General features: G+C 39.2%; 1 protein-coding gene across 1 annotated transcript in view; it reads right to left on the minus strand.

Annotated features, from left to right (window-relative positions):
* CLDN10 (claudin 10) overlaps positions 1-21,450 on the minus strand; it is a 108,469-nt gene that overhangs the window by 24,390 nt on the left and 62,629 nt on the right. The window lies entirely within an intron of this gene.

The following is a 21,450-nucleotide window of genomic DNA, read 5'->3' on the forward strand; positions in this document are numbered from 1 at the left end:
TGCACCTAATTGAGGAATAAGCTCATTCCTTCATTGCTGTTTCAAAGCAAACTTAAAGATCAGGGTGTACTTTTGGCTCCAGAGTTCACACCGTTGAGCATAAGTGAGAGAACAAAGCCTCTGACTTTGTTATGGGTTTATTATTTGTCCGTTTAAAGGTCTTGCAGTTCGTGGTATGAACTTTCAGGATTTACTTCTTCCCCAAAGTAACCAAGGTCTAAAACCTCTAAATCAGTTCTATAATAACGCTAGTTGCTAACCCCCAAATTGCAGGGACACTTTGGTTCATTGTGAAAAGTTTCTCAATTCCCCTTTGTCACTTTAAAAAAAAAAACACAAAACAAAACCAAATGGTACCGAATGAAATTAGAGGTGATTCAACATCTGTGAAGAAGAGAGGAGGTTGAATTACAGAAACATCAAAACAGATTTGGGAGGACCATTGGAGATTGTATGGATATACTCCACACTCAACACAATCATCCTATTTCTTTTTGAACTTTTGAATTTTATTTTATTTTTAATACAGCAGGTTCTTATTAGTTATCTATTTTATACATATTAGTGCATACATGTCAATCCCAACCTCCCAATTCATCCCACCACCACCACCTGCCCCCCGCCACTTTCCCCCCTTGGTGTCCATACGTTTGTTCTCTACATCTGTGTCTCTATTTCTGCCCTGCAAACCAGTTCATCTGTACCATTTTTCTAGGTTCCACATATATATAACGATATATATATATCGTTAATATACGATATTTGTTTTTCTCTTTCTGACTTGCTTCACTCTGTATGGCAGTCTCTAGATCCATCCACGTCTCTACAAATGACCCAATTTCATTCCTTTTTATGGCTGAGTAATAGTCCATTGTATATATGTACCACATCTTCTTTATCCATTTGTCTGTTGATGGACACTTAGGTTGCTTCCATGACCTGGCTATTGTAAATAGTGCTGCAATGAACATTGGGGTGCATGTGTCTTTTTGAATTATGGTAGTGGGATTGCTGGGTCATATGGTAGCTCTATTTTTAGTTTTTTAAGGAACCTCCATGCTGTTCTCCATAGTGGCTGTATCAATTGACATTCCCACCAACAGTGCAAGAGGGTTCCCTTTTCTCCACACCCTCTCCAGCATTTGTTGTTTGTAGATTTTCTGATGATGCCCATTCTAACTGGTGGGAGGTGATACCTCACTGAAGTTTTGATTTGCACTTCTCTAATAATTAGTGATGTTGAGCAGCTTTTCATGTGCTTCTTGGCCATCTGTATGTCTTCTTTGGAGAAATGTCTATTTAGGTCTTCTGCCCATTTTTTGATTGGGTTGTTTGTTTTTTTAATATTGAGCTGCATGAGCTGTTTATATATATTGGAGATTAATCCTTTGTCCATTGATTCGTTTGCAAATATTTTCTCCCATTCTGAGGGTTGTCTTTTCGTCTTGTTTGTAGTTTCCTTTGCTTTGCAAAAGCTTTTAAGTTTCATTAGGTCCCATTTGTTTATTTTTGTTTTTATTTCCATTACTCTAGGAGGTCAATCATCCTATTTCTAGAGATAATATTCAGTTCATGCTCTAACCTTCTGGACTCCAGATTCAGTGCATGGCAAGGTGTGTGTTCTGGTTCTGTTTCGTACTGACAGCCTTTTAGCAAGTTTTTGTTTCTATTGAGCCTTTAACATCCATCCAACTGCCATGATTTGCACTGAGACGACACAGGGTAAGTCCTACTTTTGGGCCATGCAGCAGCTCTTGGGAAGTGTGTTTGTGTGTGCATGGCCATCTCACGGCTTGTGTGAATGGGAATACGGGTGAAGACCCGTTTGCTTAGTGGGATGCAGACATAGTTCCACTACTGTGCTCCTCTTGGTCCCAGTTTGTCCTGTTGTGTCATGTTGGGTTCGTGGCGGGGGGGGGGTCAAGCTTAACACTTGTTTGGGAAGCACCTACCTAACCTCATCCTTCTCATCTTCCCTTCTATTCAAGTCAGTCACCTTTGAGTATTGACAACAAGTGTCCTCTATTCTTTTGTATGATTTGCCTTTTTAAAGTGCTTTTATTGTCTTGGTTTCTCGTCCTCCAGCATATCTCCACTATTATTTCTGTGCCATATTTCTTTCTGAACGATATGCTTATCTCTAATCCAATTTACTATTCAGACAACACAAGAAGTCATGAACCAGGACATTTCCTATGGAGTTTCCTAAAGTTAAAATTTGCACAAATGTTGGTTTTATACTTTATTTCCTGGTCTTGTTTGAGTGTCTTTGTTTGCTTGTGTCTTCCTCATGGTAGTTTCTCACTAAAATTGTTGATTCATTTTTCTGCAAGACAAAATCCTGACTTACTTTTGACACAAAAAAGTCTAGTGTTGTGACCTTGAAGACTCACGCAGCTCCTAATTTATCAACAGATTGGTTTTAAATTCCATTGTTTGGAACCAAAGGTACATTGTTTTACAAAAAGAACTGTGAAGACTGATTCGGTGTTTCAGACCATTCCCCCCAAATTTAACAGATAATGTAGTTTCACCTACTGTACTTAAAATATCCACAAACCCACCGTTGCAACATAGCTTCCAGAGGAAACAAATTCTGAATTCTAACTTGAACCTCCAAGAAAGACCCTCTCTCTGCTGCATCACCAGACTGTTTAAGCCAGGATCTCTGGGGGTGGCTCTGGTAGTGATTTTTCCAAAGCTTCTAAGGTACAGCCAGGTTGGAAACCACAGCACTGATCAGTTGAGATGCATGTATATGTGTATAAATAGTCAATTAAGCAAACCAGATGGTGTCTGTTATAGAGAAAAAGAATATTCACCTGTTGGTTGAAAACTTTGAGAAAAGAAATATTCTTTTACTATAGAGATGGTAACACACAGCTTCAACTTAAAAGGGTTGAAAATACCACAAACAACCCATAAATTATGACCTGGGTGGCAGCACTATTAGTTCTTTTGCCAGCTGAAACAGACTAGGGTCGTCATGCCTGTGGACTTGATTAATTTTCTTTTATTCTCTGTCTGTTCTGTGAGGTTTGACAGCCCCAAACTTCTCTTCCCTGGCATGTACTGCATATTAACTACAGAGAGTTACACTTAGAGCCCACAAGTGCCTGACCAAAGGATGAAAAATGTTAACTTTCTTTAATACCTAAAGAATATTATGTAAGGAATCAAGCATTTACTTTAGAATGTCTTATATCTTAAGCTTTTCAAAACTAGTTTAGTCAGAAGAAACCACATAATCCAACACAAGAATGTCCAGAAAAGGAAAGTAGACCGAATAGATTTTTTAAAAAGAAGTAATGTATAAATGACCTGTTTCACTGTAAGATTCTAGAGTCCCAAATAACCTTTGCAGTTCATCTGCAAACCCATTTACAGAGTACCTTTCAACTGATAAATACTTCCTTATTTTCTTTAGGATTCAGTTCACTGAAATTTTTATTTAACTATTCATAAGAAACCATTCTTAATTTAAATATAAAAGTGAATACAGTTAGAAAGTTACTTCTCCAAATTATTCAAAGTAACATCTTAATTAACAATACCTTGGCCTTTACAAAAAACTGTAGTTTTTTTCCAATATGAAAAGTACTAATTTATCTATAATAAATTTGACATGAAGACATTTACTGTCCTGAAATATATTGAGCCTTTCCACTTTTGAGACCTAAACCACTGAGATTTAGCATTGGAAGTTATTTCTTTAGCATTATTATGATTATCAAGGAAAAATAGAGGATTCCCTCACCCCAGGGTTGTTCAGGAGTGAAACCAGTTTAGCCGACTGAACAAGAGATTTGCAGAAATTCTTTACTTGAGATTCAACTCACCTGCCAAACAACACAGGTGTGCCTTTCAACAGCTCAAGGATTTTCTAAGCATCAAATTTGGTTTCAGTATACATTAGCTCCTTCCTAGATTCCAGTGAGGTGGCATGCTGCTGATGAGGTGGGAAGAAACTAAAGTCCTGATAAATACGGTATTAACTAAAAAAACAACTTCTCAGGAGCCAAATATCGTTACACCACGTTAAAGAAGACATTAACACCGATACTAAGATAGTAAAATAGCATATCTGTATTCTTTTTCCTGCATTTTCCCTAACACTCTTAGTTTATCTTAATGCTCTACACTAATTCTATGATGCTTGTAACTACTTAGCATGAAAGCTGCAGAGTGAGAGGAGTAATTACGGGAATGGATACTCATGCTTATCATTGCATCATCGATCATATATGTGTGTGTATATTTATAATTTTTTTTTGCAAATTATAAGGAAATAAACAGTGTCTTGACATCTGGTACCCTTTGAGGCTGTACTGCATCCGAAGATGCCATATATATCTTATGAACTTGTCTTTCATACATTCATTTGAAACACACTCATTCCCAATTCTTGTGACCGAGCAGGACCCCCTCCCCCATAGCCTCTGCTGTAGCTCCTCTCTGAAGTACCCAGATAATAGGATCTCATGCATCTTTCCTGAGTTTTTCAGATGCTAAAAACCACCACCAAATGGAATAAATTAACTACTTGATGATCATGAGCTCGCAGACCTACTGGTGCCTAAGGATTGATAAAGTTAGCCACTCTGTTACCTCACCATCAACCAATCAGAGAATTGTGCACGAGATGATCACGTACCCTGTGACTCCACCCCCAACCTGGCCTTTAAAAATGCTTTGCTGAAACCCTTCCGAAGGTTTGGGGGTTTTTTGGGCGTGAGCCATCAGTCTCACTGCATGGCCCTGCAATAAAACTTTCTCTGCTCTAAACTCTGACTTTTCCACGTTGTTCGGCCTCACTGTGCATTGGGCACATGAACTTGCACTTGGTGACATTCTGAGGTATGTTAGGACTATCTAGATTCCTCTTGAGCACCTGGAGAGGTAAGTTTGGGGCCCCAGCAGCTCACAGCTGTCTTGGTGAATACTCTTCCAGCCTGGAAAGACTCTCATTCTGGGATGCTGGAACTTTCTAGGGCTTGCAGATGGGTTGGTTGTATTTTGCTGGTTAATAAGCATCTTATGAGTATTAATTCAACCTACCCACCCAGGTTGGGCAGCAAGTAAATCTATGTGTTTTAGGCAAGTCATTTAATTGCCCTGAGTTGCACCTTCCTCATTTGAAAAATGAAGGAGTTATTTTGGATGGTCTCCAAGACCACTTTGAACTCTAAGAATCTCTGACCAAATCTCACAGACAAAATCAACAAGGAGAGAAGACGGGGAAGTCATTTAATTGCTCTAAGTTGCAGCTTCCTCATTTGAAAAATGAAGGAGTTATTTTGGATGGTCTCCAAGACCACTTTGAACTCTAAGAATCTCTGACAAAATCTCACAGACAAAATCAACAAGGAGAGAAAACAGGGAAGAGTTTTCCTTGGTGTACTTGCCCCTTTTCTACTCACTTCCTGACATTACTCTAACCTCCTTTGCTATATTTAAAGGGGATGTATGTGCATGGGTGTGTGTGTGGCGGGGGCGGGGGGAAGGTGCATGAAAATAATTAAAAGATCTCTATAGGTAGTCTTATTTTCAATTCTTTGTTGTTTATTAGAAACGTGATAAAATGCAGTAGTTCAAAACTAATGGTTAACAGTGGGAAGGGGGGAGGGGCAATATAGGAGTTGGGGAGTGGGAGGTACAAGATATTGGGTGCAAGGTAGGCTCAAGGATGTATTGTACAAAAGGGTAATAAAGCCAATATTTTTTAATAACTAAATGGAAAGTAACCTTTAACATATAAAAATTTTTTAAAAAGGGAAAAGTGCGGTAGTTCAATTCACTTATGAAACAGGGTGATGCTGGGCAGAGGGCAGATGAGGGAGCCATCAAGCCATGAGATAAAATTCTATCACTGTGTGGCCTTGGGCAGGTCACCTAATTGCTCAGCATCTCTTCTTCAACTATAAAATGGGAATGAATAATAGCTTTTTCAAAGTTATTGTGAAGATTAGAGACAATGTACATGAAGGACCTGGAACATGATAGACACTCTGTAAAAAAAAAAAAGGGGGTACCATTCCGGTTCACTCATGCTTTTTCATTTCCTTACCTCTCTTTAAAGTTATAAAATTACATTTTCCATAAAAGAGGTATTAGAGTTAGACTGACATGCAGTAAGTGAATACGGATGAACTGTATCGCAAATCTTAAAAATACAGAAAGTCTTCAGTAGGATGCCAACATGGTAGAGGTTGATGCTGAGAGCAGAGGAAGAGAAACCAGGAAGTGAGGGTGAGATTAGTTGGGGGTGGGGTGAGGAGTGTTCAAAGGGAAGTGAAGCAAAACTGAGAAATAAAACTAGAATAGCAGTTAAATGTAAAAGAGGCTGAACAACTACAAGACAGGATAAGGGTAACAAATGCAAGGAGAAAGGAAAGGAACAAGAAATAAAAAGATAAAAAAGAGATGGGAAGCCCCAGGGTAGGGATGGGGAGGAAGGGGACCAATGAGGGAGGAAGGCAGCACTGAGGGAAGAAGATGGGTGAGCACTAAGGAGAAGTGGAGAGTTGTTTCCACAGCCTTCACCTCTCTATACTGCTGCGTGTAAGGGGTGGGAAAGGCCACATTCTAGCGCCTGTTCCAAATGAAGAGACTTTCCCCTTCCCTGGGCCTCAGAATAGAGCTGGTGAGAAGTTGATTCAAAGCACTCAGGAGTCCAGTGTTTACCATTTGGCTCACTTCATGGGAAAAATGTGTGGAAGTTTAAAATGAATACTTTAAAGGTCAAAAATGAAAGTTCTTACACAAACATACCCATAAACAAATAATTGTGAGTTTTTTTTCAAAATGTAGACTTTCTTCTATTGTCTAATTAAAATGTATATGGGTGCCTTTTAGGTACCATGTACCGCACTCTTCAGTACTGTACTCATTTAATCGTAACCCTATGAAGTCAGTACTGTTTTCTTTCCCACTGCACAGCTGTGGAAACTGGCCCACAAGGAGATGCAGTTACTGGCTCTGAGAAGTGATGGGGGCAGTTTCAGCTTAGCCGGTGTAGTTCTGGAGTCTGCACTCCTTTGTCATCAGTCATTTGCTTTCTACCAAGACAGCACTTTGTAGATCATGTACTCAGTTAATATTCGCTGAGTATAAAAACAAACACACACAAGAATAGAATAATTCTACATAATTTGTATTTATCTTTATTTTTTAGGAGAATGGCTTTTATAATCAGAAACATTTGAACAGGGTACCTAATTTCCTCATTTAATTTCATTTTGTGACTATATCTTGTAATAGGTGAATTGAAGTTCATTAATATGCTGTTTAACAATGTCCTGAGCAATGCTAATTCATTATATCACAGTTTGTATCTAGAATATTTTTCATAAACTGTATATGTGTGTGCGTATGTATGTATATAGATATGTGTGTATAAATATGGGTGTAGGCACACACACACACAAAATAAACAGGTCATTAGAGTATTCCTGTCTTCTCGTGCTTTAGGTCCTGTACTGGGCTCTCAGCCAGTCAGAGCTAACACAGCTGACTTCAATATGAATGCTTTAATGAGCACCCATCCTTCTACCTTGCTATCTTGAATTTGGGAAGTTCTGTGGTGTGTGTTGTTTACTGTGCATGGCCTACACTTCTTACGTTTGTCTTCTGATTGAAGTTTTGACCCATATTAGCCGACAAAAGGTGTGCCACAATTCAGATGTTAAAATGCAAGTTTTTTTTCCCCCACTAGGTATTGCCATGTTGTTCCTGGAATGGCTGTACCCCATGGCATGCTCACAGCAGTGCAGGATGGTACTAGTTTTCTCATATTCTCCCCAAACTTATTTTATCTAACTACATAATTGTTACATTACTGTAAAACCCAAGCTTATCTATCTCCAAAGTTCATGTTCTTCTATTTAAATGATAACAGTCATCCAAGTTTTGAAGACATTCAAAGACATGTTTTTAAAGATTAAACATAGAAACACTATAAATTTGCAGACATTACTGTATCCAAAGTTAAAAGAAAAGTCATTATCTGAATATTTTTTGGTCCATTACTATTTATTGTTCTCCTCAGCCTCCTCTTACCTGATTATAAGAGAAAAATAGGGGTGTGGTAAGAGAGAAATTTGGCATATTGCACTGAGGTGTCAGAGAAACAGGTATATATGTGTGCACATGTGTTAGTGAGTGTGCGTGTATCACATACACAAAGGGCTAAAGGAATAGAGGCTAAGAGATGAAAGTAGAAGGGAGACAAGAGTGACATGTAATAACAAAGGAAGATGTTTTCTCTGTAAAACATTGATTGGAAGTGAAGGTGATGAGGGTAGATGGCAAAGGGATTTTTAATATAAGCTTATATGTCTGTGTGGAATGAGTGGGGAGGCGGGACCACTGACCAGCTCCTGCTTCATCGGGTCACTTTAGCCATCTCCATATATAGACATATATATCTGAGCATTGGAGACTTAATGCATCTAAAGAGCAATATTAGTGCTGTTCTCGTGTGTTTGGGTTGATGAGGAAAAGGTAGAACACAATGACTGAATTAGGCATTTGGGTCATGTCAGCATGACCAACTTCTTTGCTTTTTTCCTTTCGAGTTAAATTGTCCAGGTGTTGGGAAAGAAACTTGTAAGCACAATCTCCTCATCACCAAATAGTGTGTTTTAATTGCTAGGTGTGCCCAAAATGCAAGTTTTCTTGCCCACTGATTTTTGCCTTCCATTTCCTCTACCATATCCTTGAAGGCAACACCAGCTGCCAGGGAACTTGCTGGAGGTGACTTTAAGGAAATGACTGAGAAAACAGAGGTGATCAGAGATGTTGAACATTACTGAAGCCTGGGAGGAATGACCAATTATGGGAATAGTGGCCTAAAAAAGCGATAGCCAGGAAGTTGTTTTGACTCCTAGGGGTTTGAAGAGATTGGGGGAGCCAGTGTAAGAGGTTGGGATTCACTGCCATGAGAAGATTAAACAGCCGGTAGAGTTCACCCAGGTTTTACTCCTGTTTCGAAAACAGCATTATTCACTCATTGAAACAAATCATAATGCATTTATTGAGTGCCTATTATGCCCCAGGCATCATTCCACACAATGCAGACACAGTGAACAAAACACACAAAATCTCTGCCCTAATACATCTGACATTCTACTGGAGGAAACAAATACAAGGTACAAAAAAGATTTAGTATAGCAGATGATATATGCTAAAGAGAAAAAATAAGCCAGCAGGGAAGGGGGATGTTATGCAAAGTGTGTGGCGTGGGGTAGGTGGGTTAAATTTTGGTTAGGTGGCCGGAGAAGCCCTCCTTGAGAAGACGACTTTTGGGTAAAGACCTGACAGAAATGAGGGAGTTAGCCATGTGGATAGTTTCAGGCAGAGCATTTCTGGATAGCGAGCACATCTGACCTGAGCAGCACTGGGGAGGCTGGAGTGGCTGTAGCAGAGGGAATGAAGGGGAGGGTAGTGGGAGATGAGGACAGAGAGGTAACGCGGTGTCTGCGGGTGTCCACGTGTGTGTGTCCATGTGTCTGTGCGTGTCTGAGTGTGTGTGTGTCTGCTTGTGGGGGGGGGCAGGGGTGTATGTAAATCTGGGCAGCTCGTGGGCAGCCCTGTAAGTCCTCATAACAACTCTGGCTTTTACACTGAGTGTGATGGGATGACATGGGCAGGTTTTGTGAAGAGAGGGGATATCAGACTTGGGTTTTAGGATCACTCTGAGAAGAGCCTGAAGGCAAGTCAGTGCAGAAGCAAGGACACCTGTTGGGAGGTGAGTTTAATAATAGTCCAGCTGAGTGATGATGGTGGCTTTGACCAGACAGGAAATGGGATGGTAGGAAACGTCAAATTTTGCCTTTTGGATCTATTTGGAGGGTAGAGTTGACAAGATTTTGCTGATGAACGGCTGAGATGTATGAATGAAAAGGAGAAGTCAAGGAAGACACCAGGGGTTTGACCTCAGCCATTGGAAGGATGGAGTAGTTTCCTGAGATGAGGAAAGCTCTAGATGAGCAGGTTTGAGGTGAATATCAAGAGTTCATTCAGTTTTAGACATGTTGAGTTTGGGGTGCCCAGTAGACATCCAGGAGCAGAAGCCAAGTAGACAAATGAATCTACAAGTTCAGGGCAGAGGTTCAATCTTAAAATGTACACTTTGGAGTCTCCTGTGGTTAGGTGGTATTTAAACCATGGAACTAGCCAGATCCTCTCTGGCAGGAGTGTAGATAGAAAAGAAAGAGTCTAGGAGGCAGGGAGGACCCAACAAAGACTGAGATGGCACAGCCATCTAGGTCAGAGAAAAAACAGGAGAGACAGTTCTGGAAGGCATGTGAAGAAGCTGTTTAAAGAGGAAGAAATGGAGTGATGTCAGGCAATGCTGAGGATGCAAGCCACGGAAGACTGAAGAAGAAAGACCACGGAGGTCCCGGAGGTCCTTGATCGGAGCTGATTTGTGGAGAGTGTGGGGCAAAAACCAGATGGGAGTAGGATCAGTGGACGGTGGGAGGGAGAAATGCAGACAGGAAGAGGAAGCAGCTCTTTAAAGAGAGGAGAGAAATGGCGCAGGGACTGCAAGGAAAGTGGGATCATGAAAGGCTGTTCTTTTTTTAAATTTTGTATTTTTTAAGATGAGAGAAATAACCATATTTTAGGGCTTCCTGTTGGCCTGTAAGGTGCCTTTGTGTGAATTCAAAAAAGGTCCCCTTTCCCCTGTGTGGCTGCAATCCCACACCAGGGCACGCAGCTGGGAGAGCAGAGCGTGGGCCTCGAGTCCCACACCATAAGCAGCCACTGTGCTGTCATGTGGTTAAACTCTATACGAAATAGAATTCTATAAAAATAGTTCAGATGGAGCTTTTCCATCTACATTTATGTCTATTTGGCTTTGTACTAAAATACAAATTGGTTCCAGGACCGCAGATACCAAATCCGCGATTGCTCAAGTCCGGTAGTCTGCCCTCCATATCCGTGGATGTGCAACCCGCGGATCCCGAGGGCCAACTGTCTAAGTCTTAGTTTGATGTCATTTGAAAACAATATGGTACACATGTTTTACAGTTCTAGAAAATGGGAGTTAGAAAGTACTTTGAAAATTATTTAATTCAACATTTTACAGATGAGGAGACTGGAGTCCATAAATGACTTCTTAATGTATATTAAACTATAGAATGTATATTGGAATATTGTATCAATTGGAATAACATGTTGTGTGTGTTATTCTTCAAACATGTGAATTCAAAAAATGATCCAACTTGAAGAAAAATCTGAATTATAATCAAGGTTTGAATACTTAAAAGTTGAAAACTATCGTATTTCCTACAGGTTCTCCTCAGTGATACATTAGTGCTCATAAAATATTTAACAAGTATGTTACTAGGAGGGTTTTTTGTTTGTTTGTTTGTTTCAGGTTAATGCAGAGTCATCTCTACAAATGGCTTTTGAATAGTAACATGAAAAAAAGGGAAATAACAATGGAATTGTATGCTGATAATAAGGTAGACAGATAATAGACACACCTCTTTCTGTGGTTCAAAGCAATAGCTGTTTCTATGTTTGATTTGGGTTTGTGAAGAGTTAGTAAAAAGATGTAAAGAACAAAGTTGATGTCATGTTTTGCCTACAATTATAATAACTGCCACGCCTCTAGGATTTCGGACATAAATCTTTCTGACAAACAAATATGCCCTAAGACGACTACTTCCCCACATATAATTCACCCATATATGTAATCCTATAGAATTAAGCAATGTTTTGTTTTCCAATCAAAACACTACATGAAAGATTATATTGTTATTTTTTGACATGGTAAATAAAGAATCCAGTGTAATTTGTTTAAGCAAACTGAATGATAACTGTGTTTGTTAGTTTCTAGAGTTTATATACTATAGAGGAGAAAAGCAGATAATAAAATTCCATTATTTCATACTAATTTTCAGATGCAATTGAAAGGATCAAATAAATTAAAGCATGGATGTTATAAAACTTGATATATTATGGGTATTTGATAAATAGTTGTTGAATTTAATTTTATTAGTCAAAAAGGATAAATGGCTTAAAATATTGGATGGAGGGGCTTCCCTGGTGGCGCAGTGGTTGAGAATCTGCCTGCCAATGCAGGGCACACGGGTTCGAGCCCTGGTCTGGGAAGATCCCACATGCCGCGGAGCAACTAGGCCCGTGAGCCAGAATTACTGAGCCTGCGCGTCTGCAGCCTGTGCTCCGCAACAAGAGAGGCCGCGATAGTGAGAGGCCCGCGCACCGCGATGAAGAGTGGCCCCCACTTGCCGCAACTAGAGAAAGCCCTTGCACAGAAACGAAGACCCAACACAGCCAAAAATAAAGAAAGAAAGAAAAGAAAACGCTCTCCTTTCAAAAAAAAAAAAAAATGGAAGGCTTTAAAAAAAAAGATATTGGATGGAATGTTAAGCATAAACTGAAAAACTGTCAATGTTTAATTTTTATTTGCTCTTTCAAGTAAGTTATGTTTTTAAATGATGAAAAATCATGTCCTTTCAAATTACAATCTTGCAACAAAAATAGGGCTTTATTTTATACTTCAAATTAATCATCAGATAATTGCTTTTTTTGTTTTTTAAAACCTTATATACATATATATATAAATAATGTACTTATCACTAAAAAATTTTTCTACAGATCGTTAGGAATCACACAATATGGAAACGCAGTGTGTTTTTTCATTTGTTTGTTTTGCTCTGTTTGTAAGCAGTTGATTACCTATCATCTGCCAGGAATAGCCACGTGGTAACTTAACTCACAGATTAGGATCTTAAGTTTCTTTTATCTTTTTTCCTAACAGCCAATTAATTTTGACGTTCAAGATGCTTGTCTTTCACTGGTTTAGGGAAAAGCCCAGCTTGGCTCTAAGTAGTGTGCATCTCCACAATCTTACCTATTTAAAAATGATACTGTTCTTCTTTCCTCACCACATGGAAAGCTCTAGCTGACTCAGTCTCAGGGCACAAGACTTCTCAAAAGGGTGGATTTTAGACCCCCATATAGCCTAGTGTTTGCTTTACCTAATCACTGGACAAACGTGGGTCTTTACTGATTATGACTTTTTTTTATGATGGTTATGACCATAACTCTGACTTTACTATAACTTTTTTTGATCACTTACTGAATGTAGCATAAAGATTTCTAGGGCAAGATTATTTCTGCCCAGAAGGGCCAAAGATGAACCACATTTGCGACCACAATTCAAAATCACGTTGCCTTTTGAAGTATATACATTCATATTCTAAATCAAATAATCCTTACATACATGAAACAGTGGAGTTTAAATGCCATCAAATCTTCCTCCTGCCCTAATTCCTATGGTTGTAAAGTAATGAACATAGAATACCATTTTTACATATGAAAACCAGAAGGTCAAAGCAGCATTGGAAGTTTTGGGGGTTTGGGTTTTTTTAATCATCACCCTTGGGTGCAATGTGCGGAGATAGAACTGGGCTGGCATTTAAAGGACCTGGCAAGTAGTTGTAGCTCTGTCACTACTTTGTTAACTTACATGTACTGTACTTGGGCCCATTTTTCCATCTAAAAAGTGAGTGGATTAGAGAGAGTCTGTAAAATTCTGCACAGCTCCAACAGTGGAGGAAAAAAAAAATGCTGTGGGAGAATATTGTTTCCGCCTCCTTTTCAGACAGTGCTGACAAGGCAAAACCAAGAAGGAATGGGAGAGACAGAGAACGAGAGAAATAGGGTTGAAAAGAAGGTTCAAATACGAAGCAATAATGGCTAGTGTGATGGCGTCATTGTACACACATGGAACCAGCAGCAGAGTTAGAATTACCGAGAAATCTTTCTCACCACTCCAGAGATTTACCCTTCAGTTCTCCAATTTTGCTCAAGTTTTGTTCATCCTTACCCCCAACTGCCCCACTTCCTCCTAGTTATGTTCACTTGCTTCTGTTTGCCTCTTTTAACTGGAAGCAAAGAACAGTAACCTACAGCCTGGTCACTCCCTGTCCCCAGTAGTCTTAGAAAGAAAGGCAGGGTGGGTTTCGGTTTTATGTGCACACGGTCTGATTCCCTTGGGTCTATTCTAGGGCATCGGTGCCTATGTTTATTTTCATGGCTGGAATTAAGCAATTTGTAAGGTCCCACAGAAGGTTAATGACGGAGGACCCAGGGTTAGCATGCACAGCTGCTGATTTCTCAGTGTGGGCCCTGGGCCTCCGGGCCCTGTGGCTGCTCCACACTGCGTTCCAACTCACACACTTGTCAGCTGCAGGGAACTTCCTCTGCCCATTGTTGTGAACACGTCCAAGAGAGCCTAAATACCAACACCTCGAAACTTTAAAAACACTACATATCTCTTTCAGTTCTAAACAAGAAAGTGTCATAGGGTAGTAGACTGGTATTGTCTGTCAGTGGGGAGAAGCAAGCTTCCAACAAACATGAAACGTCTCTCAAGCTCTTAAGTTAGAGGTGTGATCATATTTTTACAGGTAACAAAGGGAGCCAACTCTAAAAATCAATATCATTTCTTGCAGCCACTAACCAGCATCTAATCTTTGTTTAGACTTTTTCCCCCCAAAGGCTTCATATATACCATGTGTTTATCTTATTTAGACTAGCAATTAAAAGTAATCTTTTGTAATTTAATATACATCCTGCTAGATTTCAGTGGTAAACCGTTCTTAATGGTAAATGTTTTTCAAAGGATCGAGATTATCCTTCGGAAGCTGGATAAGAACCAAAGAAATCATAGTTATTTGAGTTCAAAATAATGAGCATCTTCTTAGTTCCACAGTTTTTCTCAAAAAAAAAAAAAGAATGTGTAAATCTTGTCATGACAATATTCTGGAAAGGTAGAAAATGTAACTTCCATAAGACATAGTACCATCTTGTAATTAGCTTTTATTCCCCATTTACCTTTATGCAAAATTAATGCTCTTAAATAATGCAACAGCTTTCTTTCAGCTGCGCATTTCTAATTGAATCTTTTTTAAACTTTTATGAAGTCAGATTCATTTTATAAACAGATTGATTTCGCTCTGTGAGCTTTACACCAGTGAATGTGGCATACCTTTTAAAGTCATGTACCAACTGGAAAATCATCATTTCAGAGAAGATGTATTGAAAAATGCGTATTCTCAAATGTCTCAGTAGAAATACTGAATGTGAAAACAGATTCGAAATCCAGTCCTATCACCAGGCTCCTCAGCCTTTCTTCTGTTATTGTTGTAAGATGTAGTTGTGTCTTAGATGCCTTTGTACCCTCCATTTTCACATAATTGTCCCCAAACATTTTTGGTGGTTGATTGATCTGGTTTTCATTGTTGAAGAGCGATGCAAAGTTTCAGAAATGTAGCAAAGTTTGGCATCATTAAATGAGTATTTAAAAATCGCCTTCTTGATAGAGTCTATAGGAATGAAATATAAGGGGGTTCGGGTGTTGCCATAAGGGGTACAGCAGAACAAGGGTGTTGGCTGTGTCAGGGGCAGAGGAAGAGGAGGAGTCATGGGCCCCCAAAATCCAGAAAAGAGAATGTGGTAAAGCTGTGCCCTAGAGAAGATGAGATTGAATCTTACGGTCAGAAAAGGAGGAAGCTGGCAAGATGCAGCATGGGAATTTCAAGGTGAACACACACACAGACCTTGCAGTCAGATGGGGTGCGTGATGAAGGGAAGTTTGGCCGGTCACAAGCAGAAATCAGCATGATGACTCAAATTATAGCACTCTATGATCATAAGGAGGATAGGTATGAGCACTTATTAATTCTCGGAAATAATCTGGCAATGGGTCGGAGATTTGTAATTAAATGAAAACTGGAAATAATGCTTGGTTATATTGTTGCCATGTTGGTTCCCTATCAAAAATGTATGCAGATCTTGGCAATGTCCTTTTAGACTGGTGCGTACAGAGGGACGGTGAATTCGGCTCCTGCTCTCACTTAGCTATTTGTATGTTGCTACTAGAGGATAGAGTTGTGTCCTAAGTAATAAAACCACCAGTGACTAATCAATTAGCAAACAAAGTTTCAGAGATTCTCTACTATCGTTGGTTTTCATTTTTAGGGGCTAGAAATCAATTAAAATGGTGGTGTTTTCCCCGGGTAAGTGTTCATTGTAACCATGCACCAGCAAATGATCGGGCAGTCAGGGGATCATAGAGAGAGAAGCTGGAATTTGGAATCCAAGCCAGTTACAGAAGCAAGAATAAGCTGATAAATGCATAGGACCTTCAAGTTTGGAAGTGCACAGTTGAAGTTGTACCTTAATTTATACATTTTAAGTACAGAATCTGGTTAAACGGATTTCTGTTAAATAAGGGATGCCTATAGTACATTACCACCATTGCATTTTCCTTCTATTTCTCGCCTTTTTTTTTTTTTTTTTTTGGGCCGCACCATGCATCATATGGGATCTTAGTTCCCTGACCAGGGATCAAACCCGCGTCCCCTGCATTGGAAGTGTGGAGTCTTAACCGCTGGACCGCCAGGGAAGTGCCTTCTATTTCCATAACCTGAATTTATGAAGCCCACCAGTACTTCAGCACATATCTGGCACATCATTCCCCTGAGAAAGTGTATACAAATCACAGACTCAACCTGAGGGACTAGCCGAGATCGGAAATCACATTATCCCCTGTTCACAGTCATACTGCTTCTTGCATGTAAGAAGAGCTGTATATACCAAGTGTTCAAAATATGAACAATTCCAGCTACGGCCAAAAATCCCAAAACAACAACAACAAAGAAACCCCATGATTACCTAATAACCACCCACACACAGGGTCTGAACTATATTGCTTCACTGGTCATTCTTTTATTTTATTTTTATTTATTTTTTGGCCGCGCTTCACAGCATGTGGGATCTTAGTTCCCTGACCAGGAATCAAACCCGTGCCCTTTGCAGTGGAAGCACGGAGTCTCAACCACTGGACCACCAGGGAAGCCCTTCACTGGTCATTCTTGAAGCCAGTGGTAGAATGGAAACACAGCCTAAAATTAGAAGATTGCGAACAAACTTTTTTAAATCCCATTTAATGTTGAATTTGAAAATGTCAGCTTAATTTGATTTGGCTACCCAAAATAGAAAAACGTTAGCTTCAACTTATTTCTTTACTTCAGCAATAGTGTGGTTCTTCTCTGAAGCTACTCTGAAGAAGCAAAAGCTTCTTAATTAGCACTCACACAATAGGACTTAATTCATATGCACATGCCACCGGAATAACCTTTCTGCATTAAATTACAGCAGGTGTGAAATTTAAATCTACTGGGAGCAAACGAATTTTGTGAACTACTGTACTATATTTCATGAAAAATATGCGCCCCCTTTTGGATAAAGAGTGTTAAGACATTTCAATGTGAACTTTAAGTCAATGGCTTAAAAATAAACACAGTTTTGTTTTAAAGACTGTGGGAAAAGAGAAGAAAGAACAGATGTGACAGACACTGCAAAGACAGCACTAACGGGGCTGCAAGGCAAAGATTTTGTGACCTTAAGGCAAAAATGGTCATCTGGAGGACCCAGAATTAGAGGTTTTCTGATAATACTGCTACTACGACTAATAATTATTATAGTTATTACTGTGAATCCAGCATCATACAAAATGCTTTATATAATGATCACTTTCTGAAGAATTGAGAATTGATTTGGTTTCAATTCTTCAACAGTTTGACATAAATAGTTCTTTTTAAAAAAATTTACTGAAGACATTCATAAGATTGGCAGGAATATAATGAAACATGGGTGGACCGATTGACCTACAATGTCCCTTCCAGCCTAAGATTCTACGATTCTGCAAACATTTTCTTTCTTTTGACTTTATAAAATATTTTCTTGAATTTATTAACAAGCTATCTTGGCAGTAGATTCATATTGTTATAACAGTGTGTGGGGTTTTTCCTTTCCTATTGAGAGGAAAAAACCAAAACCAACATTTTCTGTGTGTTTTCCTGTTTAACCTTCTATGTAACAGATGCTGCTAATTGCTGGGGATATGGTTGGAATTAAAAAGGGAAATACAGTTTATTTGTCATGGAGTTTAAAATCTAGTAGAGGAGACACACAGCACTCAAAGGAGCCCTCCAGTGACCGTAGAATTATGAACTGAATCAGTGCTCTGGAATAAAGGACTACTGTCCTCTGAAGCTGTGTAACAAAGAACCTGATCTGTGCTCTGGGTCAGGGAGAACGTCCCTGAGGAAACGGGCTGGAGCTAGGGCTTGATGAATGAGGTGGAAGGCTCCTGTGTGGCGTAGAAGGAGAGCCCTGCAGACGGAGCCAACAGTCTGTGTAGGGACCCATGGTGGGAGGAAGTCAGAGCAATACCAGTGTGGAGGGACCAGTCCAGCTGGGGCTAGCTGCCAGCACTGCTAGGCCTTGAAGACTTTGCTGGGCATTTTGTGTATTTACCCTTCACCTGCATCGCCTCTAGGCCTGAACTTTGCTCCATTCTTCAGGGCTGCCCAATGAGAGTAAGGACCCTGCAGGTAAGACCTAAGTCTTCCATATCTTCTCATCCCACAGGGTGTGCAGGTAGTGAATGCTTAATTTATCTGACCTAAGGGTTTTCCCTTTCACCTTCTTATACCTCTACAATTACTGGAAGACACTCAAAAATACCAACCTGAATTATCTTTTAATGGATTGAACAAATTCATCACTTATTTATTTATTTATTTTTATAAATTATTTTATTTTTGGCTGCCTTGGGTCTTCGTTGCTGCGCTCAGGCTTTCTCTAGTTGCAGCGAGCGGGGGCTACACTTCGTTGCAGTGCGTGGGCTTCTCATTGCGGTGGCTTCTCTTGTTGCGGAGCACAGGCCCTAGGCACGCAGGCTTCAGCAGTTGTGGCACATGGGCTCAGTAGTTGTGGCTCACGGCTCTAGAACACAGGTTCAGTAGTTGTGGTGCACGGGCTTAGTTGCTCCGCAGCATGTGGGATCTTCCCGGACCAGGGCTCGAACCCGTGTCCCCTGCATTGGCAGGTGGATTCTTAACCACTGCACCACCAGGGAAGTCCCCATCACTTATTTATTGTCAAATAGTCTCAGCAGAATGCAATTCTGCAAAATAGTATTAGGAAGGTCGTATATCTAAAGATCACTGGAAGACCAAATCTTTTAAAAATCTACCTTCTTTTTTTCTCAACATTTTCTTATGAAAATACATAAATATATAGCAACATTGAAAGAATTTTACAGTGAACACCCACTGCTGTGGATTGAATTGTTTCCCCACTCCCTCCAAATTTGTATGTTAAAGCTTTAACCTGCAGTGTGACTGCATTTGGAGGAAGGGCTTCTAGGTGGTAATTAAAGTTAAATGAGGTCGTAATGGTGGGCCCTAATCTGATAGAATTAATGGCCTTATCAGAAGAGGAAGCACAATCTCTCTGCCATGCGAGGACACACTGAGAAGGCATCTGCAACCCAAGGGGAGAGTCCTTGACAGACACCTACCAACTGTGCTGTCACCTGATCTTGGACTTCCAGTCTCCAGAACTGTGAGACAATAAATTTTGGTTGTTTAAGCCACTCAGTCTCTGGCATTTTGTTAAGGCAGCCTAAGCCGACTAATATACCTATATATTATACCCACTACCTGGATGCTACCATTAATATTTTACTTGCTTTTCTCCCTCTTTTCCCACCCTTCTCTCCCTCTCTCCCTCTATCCATCCTTCAATCCATATTATTTTTTTTGGAGCAGTTAGAGTAAATTGTAGCTATCAGTACAATATCTTCTAAATACTTCAACATGCATATCATTAGCTAGAGATTAAAAGGTGTTTTTCTTTTGATGTAAAATTTAAATACAGTGAAATGCATACATCTTAAGTGTACATTTACTGACTTTTGACACTGCACACATCTTTGTAAGCAAAACAAGCCCCTATTGAGATATAGAATAGTACCTTCTCTCAGGAAAGTTCCCTCATACCTCTTCCCAGTCAATCCCCACCCCACCATTTTTCTTATTTTTTTCCACAGTAGATTAGATTTGTCTGTTCTAGAACTTTATCTAAATTGAGTCAAATAGTATGTGTTCTTTTGTACAAGACTTCTTTCATTCAGTATATTTTTAAGATTCATCTGCGTTGTTGTAAGTTTAAGCCCTTCCTTCTTTCCTTCCTTCCTCTCTTTCTTGCTTTCTTTCTCTGAACAGTATTCCATTATCTGGAGGTATCACAGTTTCTTTACACATCTTTTTTTCACAGATGAGCATTTGGGCTGTTTCCAGTTTTGAGTTATTACAAATAATGTGCTATGAATATTCTTGCACGAGTCTTTTTGTGAACATATGTTATCATGGGTAAATAGGATCAGAATTACTGGCTTATAGAGTAGGTATGTGTTTAGTTTTATAAGAAATTACCTGACTTTTTTCCAAAGCGTTGTACTATTTTATATTCCCACCAACAATGTATGGGAATTCCAGCTGCTCTACCTCTTTGCCAACATTTGATGTTATCAGCATGCAGTGATACGTCATTGTGGTTTTAATTTTCATTTCCCTGATGACTAATCATGTTGATCACACCTTTGTGTGCTTATTACCCTTCAAACATTTCTTTTGTGAAGTGTCTGTGAAAATCTTTTGACCATTTTTTATTGGGTTATTTGTCTACTGTTGGAGTTCTTTATGTAGTCTACATACCAGCCCTTTGACAGATATGTGTTTAGTGAATGTTTACTCTCGGTGTGTGGCTTATTTTCTTAAAGTCATCTTTGATGAACAGAAGTTTTAAATTTTGATGAAGTCTAGTACATGATATAATATATAATGTAATATAATGTATATCCCCCCTTCTCTATTACAGTTATTGCTTTTTGTGTGCTGTTTGAGACACCTTTGCCTCACCCCAAGTCATGAAGATGTGCTCCTATATTTTCCTCTAAAACTTTATGGTTTTAGCTTTTCTATTTAAGCCTATGATCTACCTCTAATTAATATTTGTGTGTTTGGTGTGAGTTCGGGGCAAGGTTTATTTTTCATATGACTCTCCATTTGTTTAAATTCCTATTGCTTTGGTGCCTTTGTTGAAAATCCAGTGCTTGGGTAAATGTAGGTCTATTTACTATCTTTTAAAAAATGTAAATACTGAGCAATCAACATCCAGAAGTTTCTTTCTTAAAGATTATCTCTTTCCTTAACCTGTACATACCATAATCTGAATAAGAATTTCATAAGGAGGATATAATGACTTCTAATAGACTATTAGAAAAATTGAGACCCTGTAACTTTAAAGTATGAATCAGCTTCTCTCTCTTTCAGGAATTTCACATTCATACTGATAATCAAATATATTGGAATCCTTATTTGAAAATAAAGAAGGCCTTACAATGCAAAATAAAGAACTAGGTTACTGCTATTATATCCTAATTTAAAGTTCACCATATTTTATTATTTAATCAAGATGATCCATTTTCTCTTATTAGAGTCTGATGCAGTTGAATGGCAAGGGATGTTTCTAAGAAATTAGTATATGAACTTAGGT

The sequence above is a fragment of the Eubalaena glacialis genome, chromosome 16, assembly GCF_028564815.1.
Source record: "Eubalaena glacialis isolate mEubGla1 chromosome 16, mEubGla1.1.hap2.+ XY, whole genome shotgun sequence".
NCBI classification, from domain to species: Eukaryota; Metazoa; Chordata; class Mammalia; order Artiodactyla; family Balaenidae; genus Eubalaena; species Eubalaena glacialis.